The 11,509-nt window shown below is 34.9% G+C and overlaps 1 non-coding gene across 1 annotated transcript; it reads right to left on the bottom strand.

Moving 5' to 3' along the window:
* Positions 1-8,888: 8,888 nt before the first annotated feature.
* Positions 8,889-9,011, bottom strand: LOC126070753 (U6atac minor spliceosomal RNA). Its single transcript, XR_007516276.1, has one exon. It is a non-coding gene; the product is annotated as a U6atac minor spliceosomal RNA (small nuclear RNA).
* Positions 9,012-11,509: the final 2,498 nt, after the last annotated feature.

The following is an 11,509-nucleotide window of genomic DNA, read 5'->3' as shown; positions in this document are numbered from 1 at the left end:
CAACCCAGACACCCATCAAGGGTGAAGGCTTCTTGTTATACAAAGTAATGTATTTCCTTATTGTTCAAGTCATTTTGAGTCAGGGTTTTTTTTTTTTTTAGAAGGCAGAAGCATTCCAACTGACAGAATTAATAAAGTATCCTAAACTAAATTTGCTGAAAAAAGTAGTTCCTTTTTCAGGTGATAATTTTGTTTGCATTGTTAAATATTTTTAGAGCTGTCCATGCTCGGAAGAGATGGGTATTACCTAGGATAATAGAAGTCCGCAGTTTATTCCTCAAAAGATAAAGAGATCATATGACATAGAATAAAATGCAATAACATTACCTCCGTTGGCATAATTCTAGGAGAATAAATGTTTAATTGCAAGATAACTGCCAGGTGAATAACAATAGTCCAAGTTCACTTCTTCTAACCTTAAATATGCATATGTATTTTGATGCTATTTTTGTATGAAAGTTTTGTAACAAAACATCATCCAGAGCTCTCAAAAGGCAAGAGAAAAGGACCACATATTGCTATCAGATGAACAAGTGTCAGAACAAGAGAAGAGCTATGAAAATTAAACAGAATAAAATTATGTAAAACAAAAGTGAGAATGTTTTCCCTGAAGAATTAATTAGGATAGCTATCCTAATCTGCAAATCCCCCTCCATCCATTTCCTTTTCAACGTTTATGTATAGTTACATATACCTTTTAACTTATGACAAAAAAGAAAAAGCTACTGGATCTATCCACTTTACTGTAACCAGTTTACAGAATGACAAAAACAAGACATTTTGGTTTCATCTACCTACAAAACTATTTTTGGAAACTGCAGTGAGCACATCATAGGATCACACCCAGTTGTTTTATGAGCATACCAAGCCTGATACCTCTTGCTGGAGGTTGATGAAAACTCAGTGGGGAGAAAAAAAAGCATAAAAGAACAGTGCTGAAGGAGAACGAAGACTAATGAATGACAAAATAATAATGACAATCGTAACGACACTACACCTTCTCCTCACTTATTGACTATCTCATCTGATATTTCACATTTACAATCATAGTAAAAAAAAAAAAAAAAACTACTATCCGACTACTTTGCACATTAACAACACACATCTGGCAGAAATGAATGTTGAAGTGTGAGGTGAGAATAACGCTGGTTTTGGTGGTTAAGGTTATGTGTCACCTTGGCTGGGCCTTGATTCTCAGTGACTTGCCAGTTATGTAATGATGTAATTTGGAAGTGATATAATGATGTAATTTGGCAATTATATAATGACGTAGTCATCATCCATTTTATGATCTGATGTGGTCATCCTCCATTTTCGCATAACACTAATTTCAGATAACGACCTAGTCTTTGGAGCCTAACCAGCTCAGTAAATGAGGAGAGGGTGTAATGACAACAGTAGCCATCATTACTGATTTTTATGTGTCAGATATTTTTCTAACAGCTCTATACAGTATCTCATTTGTTAACAGCAATTTTACTAGACCTTTTTTTTTTTTTTATTTTCCTCATTTCACGAAAGAATTTAAAGCAACAGTAGGAAATTCACAAAGGTAAAGAAAGTTACGTGGCTGAGACCGCACAGGCAATAAGGAGGCACGTTTGAATTTAGCTCTGACTCTGAAGCCTATGTTCTTAATTCCTGCAAATCAAAATAATCACGTGTATGTAAAATCATAGCTATAATAGAGACAACTTCATGATGATGAGACAACAAAAAGAAAATGGAAAACAAAGCTGACAGAAAGGTAAATTAAGGATGAATTGAACTGGCTCTGTTGCTGAGTACTGAAAGCTTAGTGGGCATTGCATAGATAAGAAAGTGTTTTAAAGAAAGCTATAGGCTGAGAGGTTATCACATAAATATTTCCTGAAGTGCAATTTTATGCACAGCCATGAGGTGTTTTTTTAGGTGGTAGAACATATTTAGGAAGGTTGATTTGACAATACTGTAAAGATTAATTAGGGTAGGGAGAGACTAGTCAGTAGATTCCTACACTGTATTTGATTCCTTCCCAACAGGGATCTTTAAGTCCTCTTGAGGGAACAAGAAATTAAAAGGTAAAATATTAAATGAAAATAATAAATTCGAATAATTGTTTCAATATAAAAGAGATTATATCCCATGGGAACAAATTATTAAGCTAAGTAGTCATAAACCAAACCCATTGCAGTTAAGTCTGTTCCGACTCATAGCAACCCTGTAGTACGGAGTAGAACTTCCCCATTGGGTTTCCAAGGAGCTGCTAATGAATTCAAACTGCCGAACTTTTGGTTAGTAGCCAATTCCTTAACCACTATGCCACCAGGGCTCCCAAGTAATCATAGTTGCAGAAAACTTTACAAGTTGGAAGTATTTATAAGTCCGTTTTGAATAGACTGGTCAGGGTGGTTAGATGTACAGGCAAAATCTCAGCCAGCTTTCAAAGGATAATCTAAATGTATCATATAGAAATGGGATGGTGTTATGGATTGAACGATGTCCCCCCAAAATATGTGTTGAAATACAAACTTCTGTTTGGAAATAGTGCTTTTCTATGTTGCTATGAGTCAGAATCGACTCTGAGGGCACTGGGTTTGTTTTTTTTGTTGTTTGTTTGGTTTATTGTTATCAGAAGAAGTCCAGGTGGTGCAAGGGTCAAGTGCTCAGCAATTTGAACCCACCCAGTTGCTCTGTGGGAGAAAGTCCTGGTAATCAGCTTCAGTAAATATTACAGGCAAAAATCCCTATGGGACCATTCTACTCTGTCACATGGGATTGCTATGGACAACTGGAGGGCACTCAACAACAATGATAATTGTTATCAGGGCAGATTGGATGGCAATTAATGACAATGCAATAACATTGTTATGTTAATGAGGTCACACCAGAGTAGGGTGGGTCCTAAACCTAATTACTTCTGAGTTACAAAAGAACAGAATAGACAGAGGGACACGTACAGGAGTTAAGACACCAAGTGAAGACAAACACAAAGGGCAGATATACCTACAAGCATAGGAACTTCAACGGCTGTCAGCTCCTAGAATCTGAAATGGATAATCTACAACTCTAGATCCATGTGCTAAATTTGGACTTCTAGCCACCTGAACTGTGAAAACATAAATTTGTATTCTTTAAAGCTACTTCCTTGTGCAACAGATCAGAGGACATTCCAAGATGGTGGGAAACTATGAATAAAAGTCAACAGGAGACAAGGGCAAGTGGAAATTTGTGTCGACAATGTTGGGGCTTCATGGAAAGAAACAGAAAAAGAAAAATTAGAAAGTTGGGTGGTGCCAAGTTCTGGAAGGCCTTGAATATCAGCTATAACTTTAGAACTAAACATTTTAGATAATCCTAGGATTGTCTTGTGTACATGATGCAAGCATAATTTAGAGCTGTTCACCTAGCTGTTCACCAATATTGTGCAGGATGAACTGAAACCAGGAGTGTCTACATTTAGAGAAACCAGTCAATAGGAAAATATAGCCTGACATATTAGAATATGGAGTGGTGGTGGCTATGGGGACAAGGAAGGACATTATAAGGAAAGAATCAATAAGAGGGTGATAGGAAAAGAGGGTGAGATTAATGAGGGGTCTCTGTTAATTTCAATACCTTAACCACAAAGACAGAAATTTTAGAAGCAGATAAATCCCAAAAGGGTAATTTTAAGGTGATAATAAGTCATGTAAGTGGAAACATCCAGCAAGTTGCCATGTAATGGCAAGTAGAATATACACCTGAGAGATATACTGATGAAAAATACTATTGTAATTTTTGATGGACCTTCCAGATTAGAGAGCATAGGCGAAGAATTTCAGAGCCATTTGTGCTTTCTTGTTTCAGAGGCACTGACTAATTTCTCTACCTGGAAAGTTTTTGTCCACTTTCCTGCCTATGAAGCACTTGCTTACGTGTAAAGTCTCAGCACAAAAGTCATTCCAGCATGGCCCTCTCTTACAATTATAAGCAAAGTATTTTCATCTTTTTTTTTTTTTTGCCCTCTGAGCACCTATTCATTCATTCAACAAATATTGAGTTGAAGTACATAACAGATGCAAAGTGTCATAAAGGAACATAGAATGTGATCTATCAACAACGTCATGGAATACCATGTGATACCTGCACATTCAGGATATTTATTACTAATTTACATAATTTGGGTCAAATTGACAGCAAAACATTACATACGCATACATAATTATTTTGTACTATATGGGTAATTCAAAATTTTTGTAACAAGCTACTCTTCCTGTCTTTAAGATAGCTATGCATGACCTTTGCCTCTTCTTTAGTCTATAATACAGACATTTTGAAAATTAACTTGTGTACTTTCTGCCTCTTCTTAAGTCCCTCATTAGATACTGATGAATATGCTAAGCCGCGGCAACTTGATAGCCCCCATGACATTTAACTTCTGTCACCTAATCATACAGGAATGCTGAGAAAGAGTTTGATAATTTGCTGAGATCATCAATTTTAAACCTAACATACATGATGTCATGAAATAAGGCCAAAGAATATTCCAAACTCAGTTGGAAAACTCTGCGGGTGATATTTGACTTCCGTGTATAAAAATACTCATTTAGGAAGTTTTCTGAGTTGGCAGTAGATCTGTTTTTTTTTTTTTTTTTTTTAGTTTAGTTTTGTTTTTATTCTCTACTCAATTCAGAGAGACTGATTATTTTCCAATATATTATACACTCCTCTCTTTCCCTCTCTTGTCTTCTCCATTCGTTCTAATGCTTTTCACTCACTCTCATAAAAAACAAAAGCATAACTTCCTCAGATGTCATTTAATCAACCTCTTACAGTTTGGTCTCATGCATTTTTAGGTTTTATTGCATTCTGTTTTGTCATTGAACTTTCCACTCTATTAACACCAATATTACACATATCTTTTTGGCACATGCTTTATGATCATATATCCATTTCCAATTGCCAACATAAGTAAAAAGTCCTTACTAATTAGAAACTTTATTATAACCATTTCAATGTCATATAACCAGGAATTATCAGCTTCATTAATTTCATGATATTCTTTCTAGTTTACCCTTCTGGTAAGTCAATTCTGCTTTGTTTCAACTATTGGACTGAGAAGTATTTGTGAAATGCAGAAACATGGTCATTTTCTTCAAAGTTCTTGTACCTATTGGTCATTGACAGTGTATAAATTTCTGTGAAAAAGTGGCTGAGGAAGTCCTACTACTAGAAGGCATTGGTGTCTGAAGAAAGATGATAAGCCTACATATGGAATTAGACTATGAATTATGAAAAATGATTCTTTTCTTTGGTCTTTTGCATTGTTACCCATCACTTATAGAATAATAGGAATATAATAGCCTGGCACTAGTAAACTTCTGAAGGCTTGTTTTGTTTCTGCTCTTCATATTTATTTTTCTTTTACTTATTATTAAAGAAGTAACCCAAGTCCAATGAAGAAATGTGTGGAAAACAGAAAAATAACAGAAAGTATTCACCTTAATCATAATACTAGGATAAAATTATCATTAACTTTCTCATATGCAAGCTTCTAGCCTACCACTGACTTTATTTAAACATATATTTGGGTAAGATACCCAACTGTCCTACAATTTTAAAAATAAAATATAGGCTACCAGCATTGCCCTATCTCTTTAGATGTGTTTTTGCAATGGCATTATTGTATTCTATTGCATTAATATGGTACAATTTGTTTAACCTACCTCATTAGTTTAAACATTTAGTTTCTGTCTAATTTTTCATCATTATGCTGTGATGTCTTCAGTTTCCTAGCATTGTTACACACATTTCTGATTATTCCTAAAGAATAAATTCCTAGAGACGGATTATTGGCAAAAAGAGATTGAACTCATTTTTCTTGACTTATTAAGCAGTTAAAATTTATGTTGCCCAGAATGTTTCTTTTGTCCATTTTGTATTGGTGGTATTGTGTTTCATATTAGATGTCAAAAATAAACATTTTATATTATTAAACTTTGCAATATGTACAATTAATATCTTGTAGCCTGTCTTTTTCCTGATCATTTTAATTTTGTCTTGTCACTGAGAAGTTGTACACCTTTACATTTGTGTGTTTTGAAGAATTACATTCATGCCTGTATTTGTTTTGGGTTTTACATTTAGGCTTATGATCCCTTTGTAGTTAAATTTGCATATGATGTGAGGTAATAGTTGAGATTTATTTATCTTTTTGGCATGTGGATGTCCAGTTATTTGAAAATTACTTGTTGAAAAGATTACTCTTTCCCCCAATTGAATAGTTTTAACAACCCTGTTGAAAATCAAGTGACCATATATGTGTAGACCTATTTTTGGACTCTCTTTTTGTCTACTGTTCCAAATATCAGTAGCACACTACCTTGATTATGGTAGGTTATAATAAGACTTAGAAAACCCTGGTGGCTTAGTGGTTAAGTGCTACAGCTGCTAACCAAAAGGTCAACAGGTCGAATCCACCAGCTGCTCCTTGGAAACCCTATGCGTCAGTTCTACTCTGCTCTACAGGGTCGCTACCGGTTGGAATGGACTGGCTAGCAATGGGTTTGATTTTCGTTTCACAACAACACTTAAAATGAGGTTATTTAAGTGTTCCACCTTTATTCTTTTTCAAAGTTCTCCTGGCTAGGTCATTTGCGTTTCAATAACATTTTAGAATCAGCTTGTAAATTTTTTGTAGAAAAAAGACTTACTGGGATTATGATTGGGAATGAATCTCCAGATCAATTTGGAGATTACTGAAGTCTTAATGATATCAATTTTTATCTAATTCATAATCATGGTGCATCTCTCCATTTATTTAGTTTTTCTTTAATTTCTGTCACCAGTTTTGTAGTTTTTGGTGTTAAAGTTTTACACATTTTTTTTTTCAAATTTATTCTTAAGTATTTCATATATTTCATTCTATTTTAAATGCTATTCTTAAGTTTTTTAATTTCTAATTGTTTACTTCCTAATTGCTGTTCAAAGAAATTAAACTGATTTTTGTATATTGATCATGCATTCTGAAACTTTGCTAAACTCAGTAAGTAGTTCGGTTAGCCTTTTAGTACATGCTGTAGAATTTATTACATAGATTGTCATGTTATCTGCAATAAAAGACAGTTTTATTCTTCTTGTCTAACTAATGTTTGTCTTTTCATTGCCCTTCTTACCGTATCATATTGAACAGAACATCCAGAGCTATGCTGAATACGAGTGGTGAGAATGGACATCGTTCAACTTATTTTAGGCTATATCTTTGCCTTGCTATTGATCTTTGCTATTAAAACGGAAAATATTCCATTTTTTACTATTACGTATGATTTTTAGCTGTTGTTTTTCAGATATGCCCTTTTTTAGTTTGACCAATTTCACCTCACTTTCTGGTTTGCTGAGAGTTTCTATCAATTTTTTTTTTTTTTAAGCAAAAAAGAATGCCAATTTTGATATGTGCTTTTTCCATATCTATCAGAAGATCTTATAGTTTTTTTTTTTTCTTTTTTAGTTTGAATTATGTTGGTTGATTTTTCAAATGTAAAACCATCCTTACATTTCTCCACTACATCTGACTTGATCAAGATATGTTATTCTTTTAACTTTTGGTTGTAATTTATTTGCTAAAATGTTTAGAATTTTGTAACTATGTTTGTAAGAGATACTTGTGTTCCTGAATATCTTTTTCTGGTTTTCATGTCAAGGTAATCCAGGCCTCACAGAATGATTTGGGGAGTATTCCCTCTTTTTTTAATTTTTTGAAATTTTTTGGTAGAATTCATTCATTAATAAAATGTTAGAGAGAACTCACCAGTAAATACCTCTTAGCTTGGCAATTTGTGTGTGTGTGTGTGTGTGTGTGCATGTGATCTTAAGATTTTTAACTACAAATTCAATATATTTAATGATTATAGAGCTATACAGGTTACTTATTTCACCTTGAGTTAAAATTGGTAGTTTGTGATTTTCAAAAAAATCGATCTTATACTGTCTTTACTATATTTGGTAGTTATTCATTAAGAGCTCTAGTGCACAAATGGCAGAATTCTTCTGTTTTTAGGGTTGATGCAGGTATTTTTTCCTTATTTATATTCCTTTACTTTTTCTAACTAGAATCTAGGAGAGGAAAAAATAGATACATCTATATTGATTAGTTCCTTACCCGAGAGTCCTTCAAATACTTTTTAACCTACAATATAATTCCTGGGTTTCATTGTCCCTTCCTTTTTTTTTTCCCCCTTCTCTACCATGGATTATGAAGGCTTCTTTATTAAAAAAAAAAAAGGTTGGTTTAATATTTGCCATTCCTGGGCCACCAAGAATTTCATCAATACATGGCCAGTTTTTATTTCCAATGTTCACACTGACAGGCTTGAGTTTCAATCACACAGGCAACATTCAGTCTTCCCTAGACTGGGGATGGGTGGCTTGCTTCAAAGAAGGGATAGCTCCTTTCTGGTATCAGCCATCATGCACCAAACTCAGTTCTAGTTTTCTGTTATACACAGTGCCTATTTTCTCTGCTGAAATTTCTAGGTGGACACTGAAAACTCAGCTTTATACCAGTGTCCGATTCTGGGTCTGTTAGCTTCAAATCTGGTTCGCTATTATGGGTTTGAGTTTCCTTCTTATTTCTGCCACCTAGAAATCACCTTCTATCGCTTTTGAATTATTTAAATATACATTTCCTTGTGTAACTTAACACATTTTAAATAAATCTCCCATGTCCCCCTCAATCTCTGTTGTAACGTATACTTTCATATCTCAAGCACTACAAAATGATGGCTAGAGTCGATTCCAACTCATAGCAACCCTATAGGACAGAGTACAACTGCCCCCATAGAGTTTCCAAGGAGCGCCTCGCAGATTCAAACTGCCAACCCTTTGGTTAGCAGCTGTAGCACTTAACCACTATGCCACCAGGGTTTCCCAAACAGTGATTAGATGCCACAAAGTAGGTGGCAATGCCTTATCCGTATGCATGTTGTAAGGCCCGTAGGCCTCTTCCATCCTTGTCAAGGGGAGTGCTAACCTTCTCTCCTTTCATACAACACGTGTTCCCCATAGCCTCTTCTTTTCCATTAACTGTGAATTTTAGCTCATGTAGCTTATTTTAGGACAAGTTCAGCAAAAAATTTCAGTATCTCTGTAAAAACAGTGGCACTCAAACATGTGAGAGAAAACCTATTTTTCCACGGTCTACTCAGTATTGGTGGTATGGATAAAAATATCTCCTTAGACCTATTATCTGGAGAACTTAGGACTTTGAGATCATCTTATCTTAATTCTGTGTGGGAGGACTACTTCTGACAAGCTTAATTTTTTTTTTTTTTTTTTTGCTCCAGATAACTCACCTCTCAACTTGTCACATCTCTGATGTGAAATCCAGCATTAAACAAAGAGTCATACTGAAAGATTACACAAGTGGAAAAGCTTAAAACAAGGTGAGATGTGGTTCTCATTGACGGAGAGAAACATTTCTGTAACCTCAGAGATGATTCTGCCTCTTTTATGATAATAATTTACAAATGTGCTTTTTTCATCAAGCCTTTGTTCAAACACTGACTAAATATATGAAAAAGGGTCAAATTAACTTTTTTTTTTTTTTTCTTTCAGGTTCATCTCAATACTTCAGTCCTTCTTTGGAAAGATGGTAATACTTTTTTTTCTGTTCCATATTAACATGAACTGGAAAAATAAACATCCATTACTTAAAGCCACTGAGCCATAGTGTAGACAGAGACCCTAAATCAAGCAAAAGAAAATACATAGTTTATGTAATCTATAAGAAAACTTCTATTAGTCTAATTAATAACACAGGGGCTCTGGCTTTCTGAAGGTAACTCCAATTTCTTCATTCTCTTCAGGAAATGCGTAGGGTATATCAACAGTGTAGGTATTTCACTTTAACTTGACACAGCTGCTGCTTAGCTATACTCAGAAGCTTCACAGCTGTTGTCGAAAAAAATGTAATTTTATCATTTTTAGGAAAGCTGTAATTGTTCATCAATGGTATTATATAGCTTCCTGTCATGCCTGTGAAATAACCCAGTCCCTGACACATACTAACCACTTGCAGTAGACTCATTGGGACCACATGTGTGTCCAAGTAGAACTATGCTCCATAGGGTTTTCAGTGGCTGATTTTTCAGAAGTAGATCCCCAGGCCTTTCTTCCAGGCACCTCTGGGTGGACTCGAGCCTCCAATCTTTTGGGTAGCAGCTGAGCACGTTAACTGTTTGCACCACCCAGGGACTCTGGCACATACTAGTCAACAATAAATCATAGTTCTTAATAATATCAACATCAAAATCACCACCTACATCTTCTATAGTCAAGAATTACTCTTCTGCTAATGTCTTTGCCTCTCTTCCTTTTTGTATTATTCCCTTTTTTCAAATCTCTCAAGCGACTTCTTCTCTCTTGCTCTGTAACTCCATTGTGCAACCCAATGACCCATATGTCTGCAATAGCTACTTAAAATAAAGTGTTTTTTTAATTTCAAGTCTAAACAATATCATTTGTTTTGTGTACAATAGCATATATATTTGTAAATTTCATTCCTCTTAATCTTATTTATTCTTTTGCTTATGTATCTCTCTGTGACAACATGTGGGTCAAAGATCCATGAATGATGGAGGTTAGATTGTTACATCAAGTGTCCCGTGAGTAGCTGATGATGATGATGATGATGGTGACAGTGATATATCTGTCTACTCTTTGTAGAAGTTGGATTCCTTACAATTTTTAGATCCAATGAATCAATGACATTTAATAATAGGACTAATAAATTAGGTGTTATTAAGAAGTTTAACTTCAAAAGAAAACAAGCAGCATGACATAATATATCATCGTCTGAAAATGAAACTCCTTATAACTCCTTGATCTTCACGCAACCATGCCTCCCTATATATCAAAATAAAGGACTGTGAGTCATTATACATGCTCCCACTTTGAAAAGTCTAGAAAGAACATTTTGAAAGATAAAAATGTTCTGAACTAAGCCCATAAAAATAAGCATTGTTTGACCAGTCTTTCACAAATTTGATTCCTCCCTGTAGTCTAACAACCTCCAAAACGCCATTTTCCAAATCTGAGCTGTATTTCAAGTTTCAAAACGCAAATGGACAGCTGAAACAACAAAACATTTTCTATCCTCCCCCCTTCACCCCAAGAAAATCTGATTTCTCAAAAATCACTTTCTCGCTGAGGCCTTGTCTTATATGTCAAGTTTTTGCCGGAAGCCAATTTCTATTGCCAGGTTATAAACCTCTAAAATAGTAGCTCTATTATGAAAACACTGACACAAACTTAGCCATAGTGATGTGAATGGCACAAGTATAACACTCCGAACACAGCATCAGCCATTAGCTCAAATAGCTTTATTTTGCTCCATTGTTGTTCATTGTCCCGTATACATTTGCTATAATGCCTGTGGTGCCTTTCAATACTGCTTAACTATAGGCTGTCTTCCAGGAAATGTCAGGCACAGCCACCTCTGGTGACATGCAGACATGTGCTAGTTAACACTGATTTGTCACTGAGATTTTAA

This window comes from Elephas maximus, chromosome 2 (assembly GCF_024166365.1).
Source record: "Elephas maximus indicus isolate mEleMax1 chromosome 2, mEleMax1 primary haplotype, whole genome shotgun sequence".
NCBI lineage: Eukaryota > Metazoa > Chordata > Mammalia > Proboscidea > Elephantidae > Elephas > Elephas maximus.
Note: the sequence above shows the minus strand (reverse complement) of the source record. Positions and strands in the feature narration are given on the sequence as shown.